Source organism: Canis lupus, chromosome 3, assembly GCF_011100685.1.
Source record: "Canis lupus familiaris isolate Mischka breed German Shepherd chromosome 3, alternate assembly UU_Cfam_GSD_1.0, whole genome shotgun sequence".
Lineage (NCBI taxonomy): Eukaryota > Metazoa > Chordata > Mammalia > Carnivora > Canidae > Canis > Canis lupus.
Window position 1 is genome coordinate 72,621,184 of NC_049224.1, and position 17,491 is coordinate 72,638,674.

At 42.4% G+C, this 17,491-nt stretch overlaps 1 protein-coding gene and 1 long non-coding RNA gene across 2 annotated transcripts in view; one reads left to right on the plus strand and one right to left on the minus strand.

Annotated features, from left to right (window-relative positions):
• LOC106558638 overlaps positions 1 to 14,373 on the minus strand; it is a 46,828-nt gene extending 32,455 nt beyond the window's left edge. Inside the window, exons 1-2 of the long non-coding RNA XR_005357271.1 lie at positions 14,149 to 14,373; positions 4,782 to 4,941 (exon numbers count right to left, since the gene is read on the minus strand). This is a non-coding gene — a long non-coding RNA (uncharacterized LOC106558638). The remainder of the gene's footprint in view (positions 1 to 4,781; positions 4,942 to 14,148) is intronic.
• Positions 14,374 to 15,000: 627 nt separating this feature from the next.
• RBM47 (RNA binding motif protein 47) overlaps positions 15,001 to 17,491 on the plus strand; it is a 66,986-nt gene continuing 64,495 nt past the window's right edge. Inside the window, 1 exon segment of the mRNA NM_001002955.1 lies at positions 15,001 to 15,161. The gene's annotated coding sequence lies outside the window, so the exon portion shown is untranslated.

A 17,491-nucleotide genomic window follows, 5' to 3' on the forward strand; every position in this document is an offset into this window, starting at 1 on the left:
ATGAGAGACACAGAGAGAGAAAGAGGCAGAGACATAGGCAGAGGGAGAAGCAGGCTCCCTGTAGGGAGCCTGATGTGGGACTAGATCCCAGGCCCTGGGATCAAAAGGTGATGCTTAACCACTGCACCACCCAGATAGCCCCTGGTGGAAACTTGACATAAAATAGTAAGAGATTTTGAGTACTGACCTTTTCCTATACATCATAGACTAGCATCCCCTTCCAAGTAAGTTAATAAACTAAGACATGGATATTGTTTAACCTATAACTTGAAAATTCATGTTGCTTTTGAAAAGGAGGAAAAGGTGGGCTGTGAGAAACATTGTTTTCTGCAGTAACATGCTGTTCATGTTTCTGAATTGAAGTTTTCACTTAGATAACAGATTTTTTAGCGACAGTTCTTCCAGAATCCCTGAAAATGACCAGAAGGTGTCTCTTTTGGAAATGATCTTCCCATTATTTTTTTTTTCTTCCAGGAAGGCAGGCTGTAATTCCAATAGAACATAGGTGATCTCCTAACTGTTGCACAGTTCTCATGTGGTCCATATGAAGGAAACTTGCTAAAAAACATACATACAAAAGTCAAGCAAGTGAGTTGAAATAGATTCTCTTTCATTTAGTCAGCTACTAATAGGAACCTGTCACAAAATGACCTCCCACTGCTCAAGGCAATTCCCAAAGGTAGGTTCCTTTTCTTCTTCTTTCTTCTTTCTTTCTTCTTTCTTCTTCTTCTTCTCTTTCTTTTTTTCCAAAGGCAGGTTCTAAACACAACTATTCTGTTTCCTCACCTGAAAATAGAAGGGAAGTTTTCCTATTACATATTACTTCCTACTATTTGCCTTATGCCATATGGCCTACTACTACACAGAGTGGGGAAAAGGCCTGTAATTTAATTTGATTCAAATTAATATAACTAAAAGGAAGATAGTGGGGCAGGTTCATGAGGGATATAAAGATGAACAGACATGATCCTTGCTCCTTAAGAGTTTCAGAATAAAAGTTTTAGGGGTGCCTGGCAGGCTCAATCAGTAGAATGTACAACTCTTGGTCTTGGGGGTAGTGTGTTCAAGCCCCACATTGGGCATAGAGCTTCCTGAGGGAAAAAATGAAAGTTTAAATATTTAGTTAAGAAGAAATATTAACAATAAAACAAGGGTGAGTTAGAACAAGCAACATCATAACTCAAATATTTAATGGCATTTTTGAAAATGCAATAGAAATTAGTAGATCTCTTTTCTCACCTATATCAAGATTTACCAGGGAGTAAACTCATCGCTTTCTTGTCTGGATCTCTTACTCTCCTTTTCTTTTGTTTGATCTCTGACCCAGTTCAATACTAGTGCTAATTCAAATATGAGGCCCACTGCTGGTAAGGACTTATGCAGAAGTAACCCTGAAGTCCTTTACTGTTTATAATTATCAATGTGTAATTGATAATAACTAAAGAACTTTCCAAGACTTGTCAGTATTTGGGCTCTACTCATACTTAGCCTCTTGTACAATCAGGGACTTTATAACAAGGTATTCCTTTAACCAAGATAATACTGAGATCTGTTTCCTGGACCCAAATGAACATGTGTTTGGAAAAACTAGTTTTCAAAGGGAAAAACTGGTTTACACAGGAAGTTTTTGGTTAATCCTAAACTGGATGATTTTCCCTTTTAAAATTATTTCAATCATATGGGCAAAAGTCTCATAGAGCCAGTGTTCCTTTGGCAACGTGCTCCTTGATGGGTTGATATTTGCAAAACAAGGTGACCCTTTTCAAAACTGAAAAAAGGTAGAAAGGGGATGTGGGTTGTGACTCAGCCAATAACAAATGGCAGACAAACGGATGTTTGCTGACAAAAGGATGACTGTCTTCCTAAAAGGAAGAGGTTCGTTCCCGCCATGGACAAGGAAAAAGAGAGCTGTGGGCATCAACAAGATGTGTGTGTCTCTTGGCAGAATAACAGGTCGATGGTGGCATTATGCTTTGTGGGGGAGGGTATTTGGTCCTCTGGAAAGCAAACAGAACGAATACTCCAAGGTTATGAGGCTGACATCTGTGGCTAACGATGGCATCGAACTCTTAGGCAAATTTCATGGGTGTCAATCAAATGTCAGCTCTGAAGTTTCCAAGAACAAGATACTTCAGTCATTAGACATGCATCACAGTTACGTTGAGTTGAGTTGGAGCCTCATTGGAGGCTTGGTTCAAACAGGTTTTCCCCCAGGTGTGTCCACAGTTGCTGAAGCAGGCCGGAATCGAATATCTGACGTTCCCTTCAGCCATACTTGTGGGGGTCTGCGCTACCCAAAAATAACAGTAATGAACCAACTACATTGTTTCATCAAGAATGGCCAAAACGCAGTGTCTGCAAAATAAGTGAGGTCCTTTCGAAACGAAGTCCAAGATTAGCAAGATACAAGGGGCATCTCAAGCAAAGAATGGAGTGGTGATTGAGAAGTCAGTCTGGCACGAAAGGAGGCCCCACACCCACTGGGTCTTGAAATCTAGGGGTGTTGGTAGCTGCTGATTTTTGTTTATTTCCATATGCGCCGTCACCAAATGATTCTTAAAGTCATAAAACATCGTAGTTAGAAGGAACTCTAGAGGTGATGATGATGATAATAATAATGACAATTAACATTTCTAGAGTGCTTACATGTGCTCCAGGCACAAAAGAAGTCTTTTACTTACCCTGTTACTCACAGGGCCTCATTTCATTTCTACAAAAATCCTGTAAAAAATGTGTTAGCTATTTGGCAACTGAGAAAACTGAAGTATAAAAGAGAATATGTAACTTGCACAGGATCACACAGGCCCCTGGCAAAGCTGGCTCACACATCTAGGTCTGTCCAATAGCTCCCCAGAGGGCGGAGGGATCCTCAGACAAAGGCACACTCGTTGACCAGAATCCGTTGCCTAACCTGAGTCCACAGGAGTTCTCTAACACATGCTTAAGTGAGAATGACAAGGGGATGCATTGAAAATGACAGATCCTACACCCAGAAACAGAAACTATATAGTGCTTACTATGCAAATTATAAAGTGTCCTGGTGGGTACCGTGTTGGCCTCCACTGCCCCTCACTAAGGACCTGGCTACAACTCTTAATCTGGGTGGTTAGGAGCATCATGTCAGATCTGGATCCCAGACTGTTCCTGTGCCCCTTGAACTGTTTTTGCTCTGGGGCATCTGCTTGTACTTAGGATTTCAGCCATTTTGAGAACTTAAAAAGAAAAAAACCCCACATTGATGCATAGGTCCCATTCACTGAGACTCTGATTCAGTTGGTCTCAGGAGAAGCCCAACCATCAGTATTTTTTGAAAAATTTGCAATTAATTGACACTCATGTATGTCCGGTGTGGACAAGCACTGGTTTGGACTTGGCTTCTTAACCTGGCAAATGGTGGTATATTACCTTCTCTGGAGAAAATAATTTGTGTTCTCCAGCAGCTGTTTTGTTTTTGTTTTTCCTAGGCCCTGTGAGGATGGATGGGGCCTTAAAATCCTTTGCAATCCCAGCTGAGAATGGATCCCCTGTTGATACCACCCCATTATGTGTCCTGTGAACCACACCCATACATCCTCCTGTCAACACTGCTCAGAATATATGGTTTAATAACTTTACACCTAAAATCTTATAGACAGACCGCCAGAGGCTATATATGCCATTCATACAGGTTCAAGAACAAGGGAACATTTTTGTCTTATGACAATTTCTGTCTATATATGGTAATCACTTAAAATACAAACATATATACATATGCTTTTTTTAGTTCCATTTTATGTTTGAAGGATATTCTCAAAAATCTCATCTGACCCTTAATGAGACAATAAGAAAAGGTTAAGTGACTAGTACCTTTTTTCTTTTTTTTTTTTTTAAAGAGAGTGCATATGTGGGCGTGCAAGATGCAAGTGGGGGTGAGAAGGACAGAAATGGAGGGAGGGAGAGAATCTTAAGCAGATTGCATGCCCAGCATGGAGCCCAACCTAGGGCTCCAGGACCCTGAGAGCATGACCTGAGCCGAAATCAAGAATGCCCAGGTGCCCCTAGACCAGTACCATGAGTCTAAAGTGAGGAAATCAAATCTGGAGTTGGAGACAAGGCTCACTGAAATGGCCAGGCCTAGAACTCAGGTCCCTTGATGCGAATGGTCTTTTCCCTGCATCATGGTGCCTCACTTAAAACTTTCTTCTGTCGCCTTTCCTCTTCATTCATACTCCCACCTTTCTAGGTCTGGTCATATCTGTATTCCTGAATTACTGCAGTAGCCATGAAAAGATAAAAACAAACTACATCAAAATGCCAACAGTGGTTGAGTTTGAACAGGAGAGGCCTGTTTTTCTGTGATATATACTTTTTTTTTTTTTTTAAATAAACAAGTATTACTTTCCTAAAGGAAAACCAAAACCATTAGAAGAATAGCCTTCTTTCCAGTCTCTGAACGTATATATTCATTATGCAACCAGTTCTCTGGCTTGATTTCCCTTCCTAAAACAGGTTTTATTCCAGTCATTATCCTGCTTAAACCTTCAGGGGCACTCTTGAGAAAAGTCCAAACTCCTGGAATCCAGAGGTCTCCGTGTCTAGCTCCACCCTCTACCTGTCCCCCTTATCTCCCAACACACCCAACACAATCCTCCCTTTCTGCTGGGCCAGCATCCTCCTTGCCCGAGAGCCAGGAGAACTCTGTCCATTTCCTCTGGTCCTGCTGTTCTGCTCTGTCCTTTCCTCTTTACCTGTCCAAATCTATCTTTCTAGGCTCAGCTCGAGAACTTCCTCCTCCAGCTCACCTTTGTCACCATGTGAGTATCAGGAGTGGCGGCACATAGGTTTCATTACCTATTACCAGGTGCAGGCAGTTGAAAATATGTTGCACGGAGGATCCTGAGAGTCAATGTTTGCTCAGAGGGAAAGTTTTATCATCAGTTGTAGTTCCTGTCATAGACACAGCTGGGAAAAAGTGACAAAATGTATGTTACATATCTTCCATCCAGACCTGGAACCTTTCTTTTTAGATCTATGATGTCCAGTAGAGCAGCCACTAGCCACACATGGCTATTTAAATTTAGATAAATTAAAATTAAATACAATTAAAAGTTCACTTTCTAAGTCATATCACCCACATTTTAAGTGCTCGATAGCCACATGTGGCTACTGGCTGTCATATTGAACAGATGTTTTACTCATATAGTTATGTAATAATTTAAGACAATAATATTTGTTTCCTGTGTTGTTGTTTTCTCAGGGAGGCCAAAAGCCTTTTATAGGAAGATATCTTCTCTTTTTTGTATCCCTAGGGCACCTAGCCAGTGCTGGGCACATTGGAAATACACTGTATTTGTTGAGTTAGTATTTAGTACTGATTTGGCAATGTGCAGTAAAGTAGAACAATAAAAGAGAACTGATTTGGAAATCAAGAGTTTGTGGCTGTAGTTCTGACAATTAGTATTAGATTTGGAATATCTCATTTAACTGAAGTAGGTCCGTTTCCTCAAGGATATGCAGTTAAAGTCTAGGCTATACCAGAAGATTTTTCCAGGCTTGCAGTTTTGTGATACATATGGAGAGTTCACTTTTTAAAAAGTTTTTAAAAAGATTTGAGAGAGAGCAAGAGAGCGTGCATGTGTGCACATGCATGTGCATGATTGCAAGTAGGGGGAGGGGCACGGGGAGAGAACCTTCAAGCATACGCCTTGTTGGGCGTAGAGCCCAGTGTGGGCCTCGATCTCAGGACCCCTGACATCATGACCCTGAGCTGAAACCAAGAGTCGGGCACTTAACCGACTGAGCCACCCAGATGCCCCTGGAGTGTTCACTTTTAAGCAAAATGTGTATATACCCACACGCATGCAAAGAATGAAAACTTTTAAAATATTCTGATTTTAAAACTTGTTTATCTCATTTTGCAAATATATAAGACTAGCATTTCAGGATTTAATTCCCTGCCAGAGCTACAGCTAAATTGTTATTTTTTTAAAGATTTATTTATTTATTTATTCATGAGAGACACAGAGAGAGAGAGGCAGAGACACAGGCAGAGGGAGAAGCAGGCTCCATGTGGGGAGCCTGAAGTGGGATTCGATCCTGGGGCTCTAGGATCACACCCTGGGCTGAAGGTGGCGCTAAACCGCCGGACCACTGGAACTGCCCTAAATTCTTTTTTTTTTTTTTCCTAAATTCTTTTTTTTGAAGGGAATCACAGCAAAGGCGAGATGACCTTGTAAGTAGAGAATGTCAGATGTGGGCAAGTGGGACAGAGAAGGAGATAGCCTTTGTCAGCAAGACAGGGACAGACATCTACATTCTGACATGTTTGACACTGTATTCGTCCAAACTGTATGCAGGCGTCACCCTTTGACCCCGCCGGCCCTTTGCTGTTGCTCGGAGTGAGGAACCAGCCAGCTGGCCTGCTCCTCTGTCTGTTTTTATACGTTTTGTATGTAGCTAAGAATGGTTCTGTTTGTAGCTGAGAATGGTTTTTACATTTTAAAGGGGGGAGAGAGAGAGACAGAGAGAGAGAGAGAGAGAGAAGGAGGGAAACATGTAACAGAAACTGTATGACCTGCAAAACCTAAAATATTTACTATCTGGCCACACTAATGACTAGTGACCACATACAGTCCCCGCACTTTTCAAGGCAAATCGCTTTCTGAAATGTCATAGGGCCTGTGTCTCAAACAAAATGGGAAAAAAACCTTCATGTTCTCTGTGCTTTCGAGAACCCGGAAGACGGGAAAGGCCGCCGGGCTGGGGCACAGTGGGCGGGCCACACAGCTCTGTCACCTTTGTGTCTGAAGCAGGCAGGACCGTTGGCTCCATTGTGACGGTGGAAAAGCTAGTCCTCGAGCCTGAGACTGTGTGTTCCTGTCCTTAGTTCAGAAAGTTGATGAGTCATCGTTTCTGGCTGTGTCCTTGACATTCAGCATTCAGAGAGTGAATTCTGAAGGCCCCTGGAAGGGGAAAACTTTCGAGAATCCTCCACCTCCTGCGCTTATCTAGGGAGAGAGCCCAGGCTTGCCTCTCAGTTTATTCTTTCTCTCTCACCCCTTGCCCTTTCAGGGCTTGGGGGATCTAGATTGAGTGAGCAGATAAAGGGGCCAAGCCCAGGAGGCCAACGCAGCCAGCAGGGTTTTGGGCAGGGCTGGGCCAGTGTCTGCACTCAACAGCCCTGCCAGGTGGACCCGAGGCGAACTGCGAAGTGGAGGGTTTTAGAAGTAAAACATTGACCTTTTTCCCTTGGATGACCCATGGCCTTGGGCCTCCCCAAACCTTCTTCCCACCTAGGCCACCTTGGCCTGTTGTTGGCTTTCACCCAAGTCTTGGTTTCTAAAAATGCACCTCTTCTTAATTATCTAACACTCCTGTTTAGATATTTTTCCTTTTCTGATCTACCTTTTTTTTTTCTCCTCCCTATTCCCTGGGCTCATTGTCAGAGTCCTATCACCATTGGCTTCTGTATACACAACTGCCCCTAGTTTAATCCAGTTTGCCTCACATCTAATAAAAATCCAAATTTACAAAACAAAAAAGATTTGAAACGTAAATCTTCCCTTTGTTAAAGAAATTTCCCGCATATGAAAGACTGATATCTCTCCCTCCCTTTATGTTTACCACTTTGGACACTACCTTATAGCCATGGGTGATTGGGGGGAGGGCCTCCAGTTGACTGCAGGCAAATTCACTTTGTATTTGCAGATCATGTGGCACAGTGAGTGTATACTCTTGCCCCATGCTGGCTCATAAAAAAATTTACTTTCCCTAGTTTGTTTACTGTTGAGCTTGAGCTCATTAAATATATCCAGTGGCCTGGGTCATGATCGTACAAAAAACAGGACCTTGGCTTGCTTACAACAGTGGTTGCATTTGCTTCAGTTGGTACAGATTCATTTGGAGAAATTCCCAGTTTATTCTCAAGGATGATTCTAGCTCAGCACCAAATCCCAGTGGCTTCCAATTAATAGTGATGAGCAGCGCCAGTGTGCCATAGCTGCACTCTAGAATTCCTAGCCTGGAACAGCACTGCTGTCGTGCCCAGGGGAGGATCTATCAGAGAAGTTGGCTCTGGGTCAAAATACTGATGCCCAGTTCTGGATAGAACTCTTTGACACACAGCCTTGGGTTTCACTGTTGCTCTGATAACAGAACACACAACTGTGTGAGAGCTGTGTGTATATGTGTGTGTATGAGGAAGAGAGAGCAAGAGAGAGAGAGAAGAGAAGCATCAGAGATTGGATTGCGAATAAGTAAAAAAAACCTCTCCCATTATTCAGAATTCAATTTAAGCCTAATAGTTACAAGCTGAGATTTTGGCAACTGAGTGGGTGGGTTCCAGGCTTGCATTCCACCAGTAATTAGCTTCATCTGACTTCTTTGGGTTTCTGTTTCCTCATTTATAAAACAGAGATTGTAAGAGTACATGCCACATAGGATGGGGCGGGGGCAGGGGGAGACTGAAGAAGTAGTCTATGTCAAGAAATTAGCACCGGGTTTTGTATACAGTGGATGCCTAATAAATGTTAGCGTTTCAGCACAAATGTGAGGGGTGTGGTCTGGTGCAGTGTTTCTTAAACTTCTGGGGCTCCATATGACTTAACAGGCAAAGAAAAGGGGCACCTGGGTGGCTTGGTCAGTTGGGTGTCGGCCTTCAGCTCAGGTCATGATCCCAAGATCCTGGGATCGAGTTCCATGTTAGGCTCTCTGCTCAGTAGGGAGTCTGCTTCTTCCTCTGCCTCTCCCCCCACTCATTCTCATTCTCTCTCAATTTCTCTCTCGAATAAATAAGATCTTAAGAAAAAACAGGCAAAGAAAATTTAAAAATGCACAGATAACTTCAGATAAAGTTCAGGTAAGCAATAAGTAATTTTTTTAGTATGAGTATGTTCTAAATATTTCACGGATACTCTTACTAAATTATCATTTCTTATTTATCTGAAACTCAAACTTAACTGGATGCCCTGCATTTTCATTTGCTAAATCGGGGGCAACTCTGTCTTTGCATTCTTAAAAATTATTAGGGAACCCAAAGTACTCTTGCTTATGTGGATTGTACCTATTGCTATTGAGCATGTTAGAAATTCAAACTGATAAATTAAAAAAAAATTTTTTTTAAAGATTTTATTTATTTATTCATAGACAAAGAGAGAGGCAGAGACACAGGCAGAGGGAGAAGCAGGCTCCATGCAGGGAGCCCTATGTGGGACTCGATCCCACAGGCTGCAGGCGGCGCCAAACCGCTGTGCCACCAGGGCTGCCCGATAAATTAAAAATATTTAATTCCTTCAAAAATAGCAGTAGTGAACTTTTTTTTTTTTTTAGCAGTAGTGAACTCTTGTGTTAAAAACATAAATAACATTTTTATTAAAAAACTGTATTTCCAAAAACAAGTAAATGGTGAGAAGAGTACATTGTTTTTGCAAATATCTTTCATGACTGGTTTGATACAAATGAGCTATATTTTTATATTTGATTCTGTCTTCAATCTGTTGATATGTTATTTTCACAAAATTATATCCAGAAAATTCAGCCTCACAAAGATATGTAATTGGGAAAGGGAAGAGTATTTTAGTAGCCTTTTCAGATAATCATAAACATTCTTCTTTGATAGAAAATCCATATTCTCAAGAAGAGGTAGTTTGTTAAAAGTTAGTTGCAGTATATGGAATCTGAAACAGTATCAATGAACTTTCCTTACTCTATAACATGAAAGTCCACTGGTTTATTTCGTACATCGAATGGCTCTTTCACCCATGCATGATTCTGTAACATTATGAATTGGTCATTTGGAAAATATTGGTTTACTGGGTTGTGAAGATCTCCTAAATATTGACACATTTTGTTATATGATACTTAAAAAAAAAATCACATTTGTTAACATCACAACTAATCTCATCAGAAAAGCCTTTAGTTATTGGCAAGCCTTCAAGTGAATGGTGGCAAGTGCAGGTTCTCCAACATTTTAACTTTTGACTTGAAAACTGGAAGTTTATCATTGGAAACAAATACTATCAATTATGTTCTTTGAAGTGACAGGCACACTTCATTCATTTTCCAGAAAATGTCTGCCAAATATCCAAGTCTGAATAACCATGGTTTTGTCTATCAGTCATTCATTCAGGTAAAAATGGTGTTCTATGACAAAGACAGCTTTAATTCATCTACTCTGAGGCCCACAAAAGTGATTTTCCTTGAGACTATCATCATAATTTGGCATGGAGCAAGAGAGCTTTGTGCGTACTTCCCGTTTCATCACACAGACTATTACAAAGATATATACTTAGGAGTCAAGGTAGAATAAAATTAATATTTTCTTGCATCGTCAAGTAAGGGCTTGCAAGGAAGGGAAAAATAGGCTCTAAAAAAAAACAAAACAAAGCAAGCTTTGGAGTGCCTGGTGGTGAAAATACTGTGATTACTAGTACACATTGTTGCCTCTTCCTTATCTTACGCTGCTGTACCCACCACTGCCTTTACATCTTTAGGGCAAATGTCAACTCCTTGAAAAAAGTAAAAATATTAGAATTATTATGAAAATAGTTATGACCTTATAGACTTCTTATTTATTCATTTTAAGATTTATTTATTTATTTGAGAGAGAGATTGAGAATGAGCGGGAGGAGCAGAGGGTGAAGGAGAGAGGATCCCAAGCAGACTATGCACTGAGCACAGAGCCCTATGCAGGGCTGGATCCCACAACCCCGAGACCACGACCTTAGCTGAAACCACGAGATGGACGCTCAACTGACTGCACTATCCAGGCGCCCCTGACCCTATAGATTTCTGAAAAGGTCTTGGTCCTTCAGAGGGCCCAGGGACCTCAACTGGAGAACTGCTGGTCTAGTGGATGATGTCTCAGTGAAAGACCATGTTGGGCAGAGAAGATTCATCATGTATTCTTCTGACCTGTTCCAGCCTCTCCTTCCTTGGGCAACTTGGGAAAACATCAGGGGCTATTGGGATACCTTGCTTGAGATCTGAGTTTAAGCTGGATTGGGTGATGAGGAATTTCTGAGCCACACTTGGAAGGTTCTTTGAAGCCACCTTCCAGAAAACTGAAAGAGCATGGGTGATTCAGGGGGAATGCCAAGGCCCTTGGCAGATTCTGGGAGTCTTAGCAGCTCCAAATAAAACCTTCACCTTCTGCTGCTTCCTTCTCTCTTATCTCCTAGAGTCCAAGGGAACTCAAAATCCCTTCCAGAGTCTGGAACCATCCTGCAGGATAAATATATGTGAGACTCAAGGATATCTAAGCTAGAAGGGGGGGCCTCTAGAACTGCTTGGGACAGTTCCAGGGTAATAGAGTAGCATTTGCCTAGAGTTTGATTATTCTGCCCTGTTGGAACTTTGCAGTTATAAATTTCAGGGGCATAGGGGGCACCTGGGTGGCTCAGTGGTTGAGTGTCTGCCTTTGGCTCGGGTCATGATCCTGGGTCCTGGGATTGAGTCCTGCATTGGGTTGCCCGCATGGAGCCTGCTTCTCCCTCTGCCTGTGTCTCTGCCTCTCTGTGTGTCTCTCATGAATAAATAAATATTATCTTTGAAAAAAAAATTTCAGGGGTATACCTGGACACTGGCATAAACAATAGAGCAAAAACTTGACTTAGAAGTATATAGCTAGAAATGGGGAAATGTTGTTATAAAACATTTATATTGTACAGAAAGCACGAGTCTTAGGGGCACAGAATCTGGTCTCTGAGCAGTATGAAATATATTATTTGAATACAATAGCACACCAAATGCTCTCCATATTGCACAGGGAATTTTAACACAGCCTGCAGTGTTTAAAGTCAAATATCAGATTCGCAGTCCCAGAAGAAATGAATATAAATGGCCTCCCAGAAGTGGGACAGTCCATACTGTCTATTTGGTTAAGGTTTTGTGGTCAAACGAGGGCCCCTATATTAGAGTTTGTCAATAGATTTTAAAAGTGAACAGGACAGATTGTCTTTGGGATAAGAAGAGGAGGTGGAGAGAGGAGAGCAGGGAGGCCAAGGAAAAGAAGAGTAGAAGAACAGGGTCAAGCAGGTTCTGAGCACAGAGTGGCAGAAATCACCCGCAGGTGGCTCTTGATTGGGGCACTAGTCGTGTCCTTGGAGTGAGTAGGCTGCAGAGTGGCTCTGGCACAAGGACAGCTCAGGCAAAGAGCAAGGATGGAGACCTGCTCTGATTTTCAGTTCTGTCACTATCAGCTGCCTGCCCATGGGCAGTCTCTCTGAACCTGTCTCTTCCTGTCTGATTACAGTAAATGAGGTAACATATGTTGAGTACCTGGTAATTGCAGACATTTAGTAAATGATGCTTGTTTCAGGGCACAATTTGATGGTTAGCTTATTTGCTATCTCATCTTTATAACTCACTTTTCTTATCCTTATTTGAGTACAGCCCCCCCACCCGCCACACACACACACACACACACATACACACAAACACACACACACAGACAAACCAAAATGCAGAGCAACTGTGTCAAAACCCCAAACTCCGGCCTCCGCTTATACCTAAAGTGTACTCCACTAAGGCACTGCCTTAGATTCAGATACTACATCCTCACATTTTTTTTTCATCAAAATTCTAATATGTTCCTTAATCCTAAGCCCTGGACCCCATGCATGGGAGGCAGAGGTGGGTGCTCTGGTGGTCCAGAAAGCAGTTGACATATACACAAATAGTGAGGTGCAGGATAGCATGAGCTACATGACCCAAAAGGAGAACTAGTGAGGAAAGTCTCCTAGGAAGTGAATAACTATCCTCCAGGCTTACAGGTTTGTCAGTTTGGAGATTTGCTCCTGTTGGGTTTGCCTAAAGAAAGGCATACAGGGGTAGCAGTAGTCAGAAGTGGGTTGTAGGGATTCAGTGACATAGACCCTAAAAACAATAAGAGGTTGACCAGCCAGGAGGGAAGAAGGAAGGAGATGAGGAGATGAGTGATCCAAAGGGAAAATGTGCACAATTCGCAGGGAGAATTGACTAGACTAGGGGGGACTTTGGGGTACTGAAAGGGGCATTCGCGGCTGGGGTGTTGGCCCACGCTGGAGTGGCAGCAGGGAAGTCCTGGCCTGTGGGGACACCCGAGCAGTAGGGCCCCATCGGCAATTGGCCTGAGACCAATCTAATCTCTGAATCTCAAGGCTCTTGTCAGTAGAATCTGGATGATAGGGGCACCTGGTTGGCTCAGTGGTTGAGCGTCTGCCTTTGGCTCAGGTTGTGATCCCGGGGTCCTGGGATTGAGTCCCACATCAAGCTCCTTATGAGGAGTCTTCTCCCTCTGCCAGTGTTTCTGCCTCTCTCTCTCTGTGTCTCTCATGAATAAATAAAATCTTTAAAAAGAATTTCTCAGTGATAAAAACATCTGACTTCCCTCCCTCACCAGGGTGTTTGATATGACACACAAAATAATAGAAAAAATAGGATGAGAGGGTAATTCCTCTCCACCACATCCCCATCCTTTTGCTCAGGGAGGCAAGGCAGAAAGGGAAGGGGGGCAGGGGAGAGAAAAAATGAAAAAAAAAAAAAAAAGGCAAGAGAAGGAAAGGGAAGGTGAGGCCAAGATGAAGCTTTATAAGGCGGTAGCTGGTTGTGCCCAAGGGCAGGTAGATTCATGATGAGGGGAAAGGTGTAAAGAGTTCAGGCCTCAAGGTTGCCCCTGGGAGGTGGATAAACCACCATTTAGGATACCCACCCGAGGTAGATTAGCCAGTTAGACCAAAGGGAAGTGAAGTCAGTTGTCCTTAGACATAGCACCAACTGGAGGCATCTGTATTATGGGGAAACCGAAAATAAAATGGGACCTATATACTGAAGGTCAAGGGACCAAAAAAATCGCAACAACCCTGAAGATTTGAACACCTTAAGTTTTGAAAATGTAAAGAACTGCTCTTGGCCATTGTTTAGGTTCTGATTGGGACAGCTGTCAGTTCTTTGGGATATCTTTGCAGGTTCTAGATGTTTTTATGATAGAGATGAAGACACAGGCTCCAAGAAGTTAAGTGATTTACTCGAGGTTACACAGCTGGTGTGTAGAAAAGCCATGATCACAGTCCTAGGCTCAATTTTCTTTCTGCCCCACTAGACAACCTAAATCCTAAATGCAGAACTCTGAGTATTCCTGGAGACTGGGGGCCAGGGGCTGGGGTAAGAGAATGGGTTTTCTTATTTGCCTACCCTGGCTGTGTGTGGGACTTCGGAGCCAAAGTCAATTCTTTCTGCTCCTCTGGACGGCCTTGCTTGGTCTCCTTTTAGCGAGGAGGCTTGATAGTTGCTCAATGATTTTACTGTCTCCTTTCTCAGACTGTCCCACTCAGAGCTCCGAGAGCAGGTAAGTAGGTGCATGCTGCCCCCATGGGCCCTGGACTCCAGCAACCTCCGTGTGTAGTTTTCCTAAAACCAGGCAGCCGATCCCTGAGCACCTCCTCTTTCTCGTGTTAACCCTGGTGGTACCAAGAGGCACCTGACTTTCTGGGTATGCTAATAATTCAGTGCCAGCAAGTTCCTGTTATCCTCTGGTTGTAATTGTTAACTTGAATGGAATGCAAAACTTCTGGTTTGGAGCAGAGTTGGGTTTTAACTGTGAATTACTTGAGGAATATAGCAAATGGGGAGTACATCTTGTTTATTGTGCAAGGTGGCCTCGAAAAGCTTTTTCAGGTTGTATTTTCTGTAATAAGTAGAAATAGGTGGTAAATGTGAAGTTGCTACTGTGTCTGTCTCCAGGCTCACTGGTGAACTCTACCCTTTATTAGCTCTTGCCTTTGACACTTTTTTGGTTTAGCAAGCCAAGACTTGCTGGGGGATTAGAACAATGGCTTATCATAATGCCGCTCCAACACACACGCACACAACTTGTAATGCTTCTGGTGTCAAGGTTTAGTTCTGCAAGCCCTTCCTGCCAGCCTACCCCTGCCCCTCACAAGTTTGGAATTTCTTTTCCGCCTTAAGGGGAAGTGTAGAAATAGAGCCTGCCTGTTCATTTGCATTATTGTACATCACACGATATCTTTGCAACCATTATATTGTGTTCTCTCAATGGTGTTTGCTCTGAGGGTGGGACACAAGGCTGTTTAGTGTCTCGTAAAACATTTACCAAAAGCACTGAGCCATGGTTTTGAAGGGCATTCCGTTGCCAGAGTGTGGGAGGAGAGCGAGCCGGGGAAAGGAGAGCTCCAGGTGTTTGGCAGGTACTTGTTTCATACTTTCGTATTTATAAATATTTAAGATTTCGGATTACATATGATTTGGGTTGCTTTTGGCCGAACGGGCAGGAGTTGGGGAGGGGAGGAAGAGACAAAAATAATTCTTTTGCAAACTGTTTCTTGGTGGCCCAGAGACCCCGGAAAATTGTAATCTTCCCTCTCGGTCAAGCATTGTTTTCGGTTTTACTAGAGGGACTGGGGTGTCGTGGAGAGTGGGGTAGTACCTTCCCGGGCTTGAGGTTTTCCAGCAGTATGAATCAGATGTTAGCGTTTGCTTTAGCAAAGAATTCGGAACCAGGTGTGCTGTTTCTAAGAGGCGACCTGTAACCTTGTGATTTGCACTTCTGTGTGCCCCGTGACTCATGCCATTAATTAAAAACTTTTGCTAAATGGTGGTTCTGGTTTCATGAAAATACTTTTAAGCTTTCTTTCCTCCCCACCTTTTCTGTTAAATTTTGACAAGATACCAAAGTAAAAGTCAGCTTCAAAGACTGCTTCTTATCCTCAAATCTGTGTTTTTAGAACAAGGTCACTAGGAGTGACTATATACTGTTCATAGATCATTTTTGGAAAACTAATGACTAAGTACTTCTTGGAAATACTAAGTATTTATATTCTAGCTTCTCCCCCCGCCCTTTGGTTAAAAAAAATATCTGTACATATTATAAAACTAGAGCCTTAATTGAATATTTCACATTTGATCAATTGTGGTAATGGTATCCTGGACACAGATACCTGCAACCATGTTACTAGTGACAAAACCCCAGACAATAAATAGGAGAAATCTAGAAAAAGATTAGCTCTGAAAGGTTTCTGTAATGCCCAGTTCTTGGGGAAAGGAATCACAGTATAATATCTGCAATTTAACAAACATGGGATCTTTGGACTGTCTTCATACTATCGTCTCCCACTATGTGGATAGACAGCACTAAAGTGAAAATCCCATTGATTATGAAACAATGTGATTTGTGGACATTTTTGCCCAGTGACATTGGCAGTAAGAAGCCAACAGTCTTTCTTCTTACAACTTCCCAGTCATTGCAAAATGGCTGGAAGAAATTATTGTTTCACAATTAGAGGGAACTTCCTTCATGGAGAAAATTTCACTGTGGCTTTGTGTATTTAGGCAAATAGGACTAAATCTAACAGCCACAGAGGCCAAAAGACCTTGAGTTCACCCGAGGGATAGCAGATTTGATTATTTGTGTGTGTCTATCAGAAAATTGGGTTTAGCGGCGAGTTGTTATACTCCCCTGATGGCTGAAAGTTAATGTAACTTTCGGCAAGTGGATTCACTTTTTCATACCCACTCTTTTAAGATTCCAAAACAGAGGGAAGAGTACTCGCTTTCTGCTTTCCTGGCCCATAGTTGCACTTAGATGCTTAAGAGTCTGTGAAACTTCACCATCTGTGATGCCACATAAATCCAAATCCTAACCAGTGAAGGAGCTCATGCATTAATTCCACCATTTCTAAACTACATTGGGGAAGTTTTAGGCTTGAAATCTTATCAGATGAACTGACAGACTCTGGGAAAAAGTCTAAAAATGTACCATTTCCAGATACTTGTCATTCCTTGTTTCCCTTTATTTCGTTGGGAAAATCCTTATTTGGTATAGTTCCTTTGTTTAGCTTTTTCAAATTCCGAGTCCCAAAGATCTACATGAATTTTTTTTTTTAAAGATTTTATTTATTTGAGAGAGCGAGAGAGAGAGCACGAGCAGAGAGGGAGAAGCAGGTTCCCCACTGAGCAGGGAGCCTGACATGGGCCTCAATCCCAGGACCCTGGGATCATGACCTGAGCCGAAGGCAGACGCTTAACCAACCAAGCCTTCCAGGTGCCCCATCTCTGTCATTCTATTTATTTTATTTTATTTTTTTAATTTTTATCTCTGTCATTTCAAACTTTACTACTATTACATGAGATATGATAATAGTGTTTCTAGATCAGGTTGGGTTTAAAAGGTATATTATTCTGTGGTCTCTCCACAAAGGGTATTGTCATCTGTTCCTGCATGTAAGTTCTTGATTTGTCATATGTCATGAAGGTGGACTTCAGGGACAAGCATAGGCCCCAAATTAGGTGGCAGTTTGCAGCCTCCAATAAAGCCCAAGGAGTTGGGGCTGCTTTCGCTTGCTTGAACAGAGCCGTCACACAGAAGTGTGCATGGGTGACAACTGCCTATCCAGATGATTTTGGGTGACAATACCAGAAAAGTCACATTCATAGGACCTGGGGGTCAGAGCTCTGCAGGCAAGCTAGAGGAATCATCATAAAGATTTGGGCTACATTGGGCTGGTTTTGTTTTGGTAAC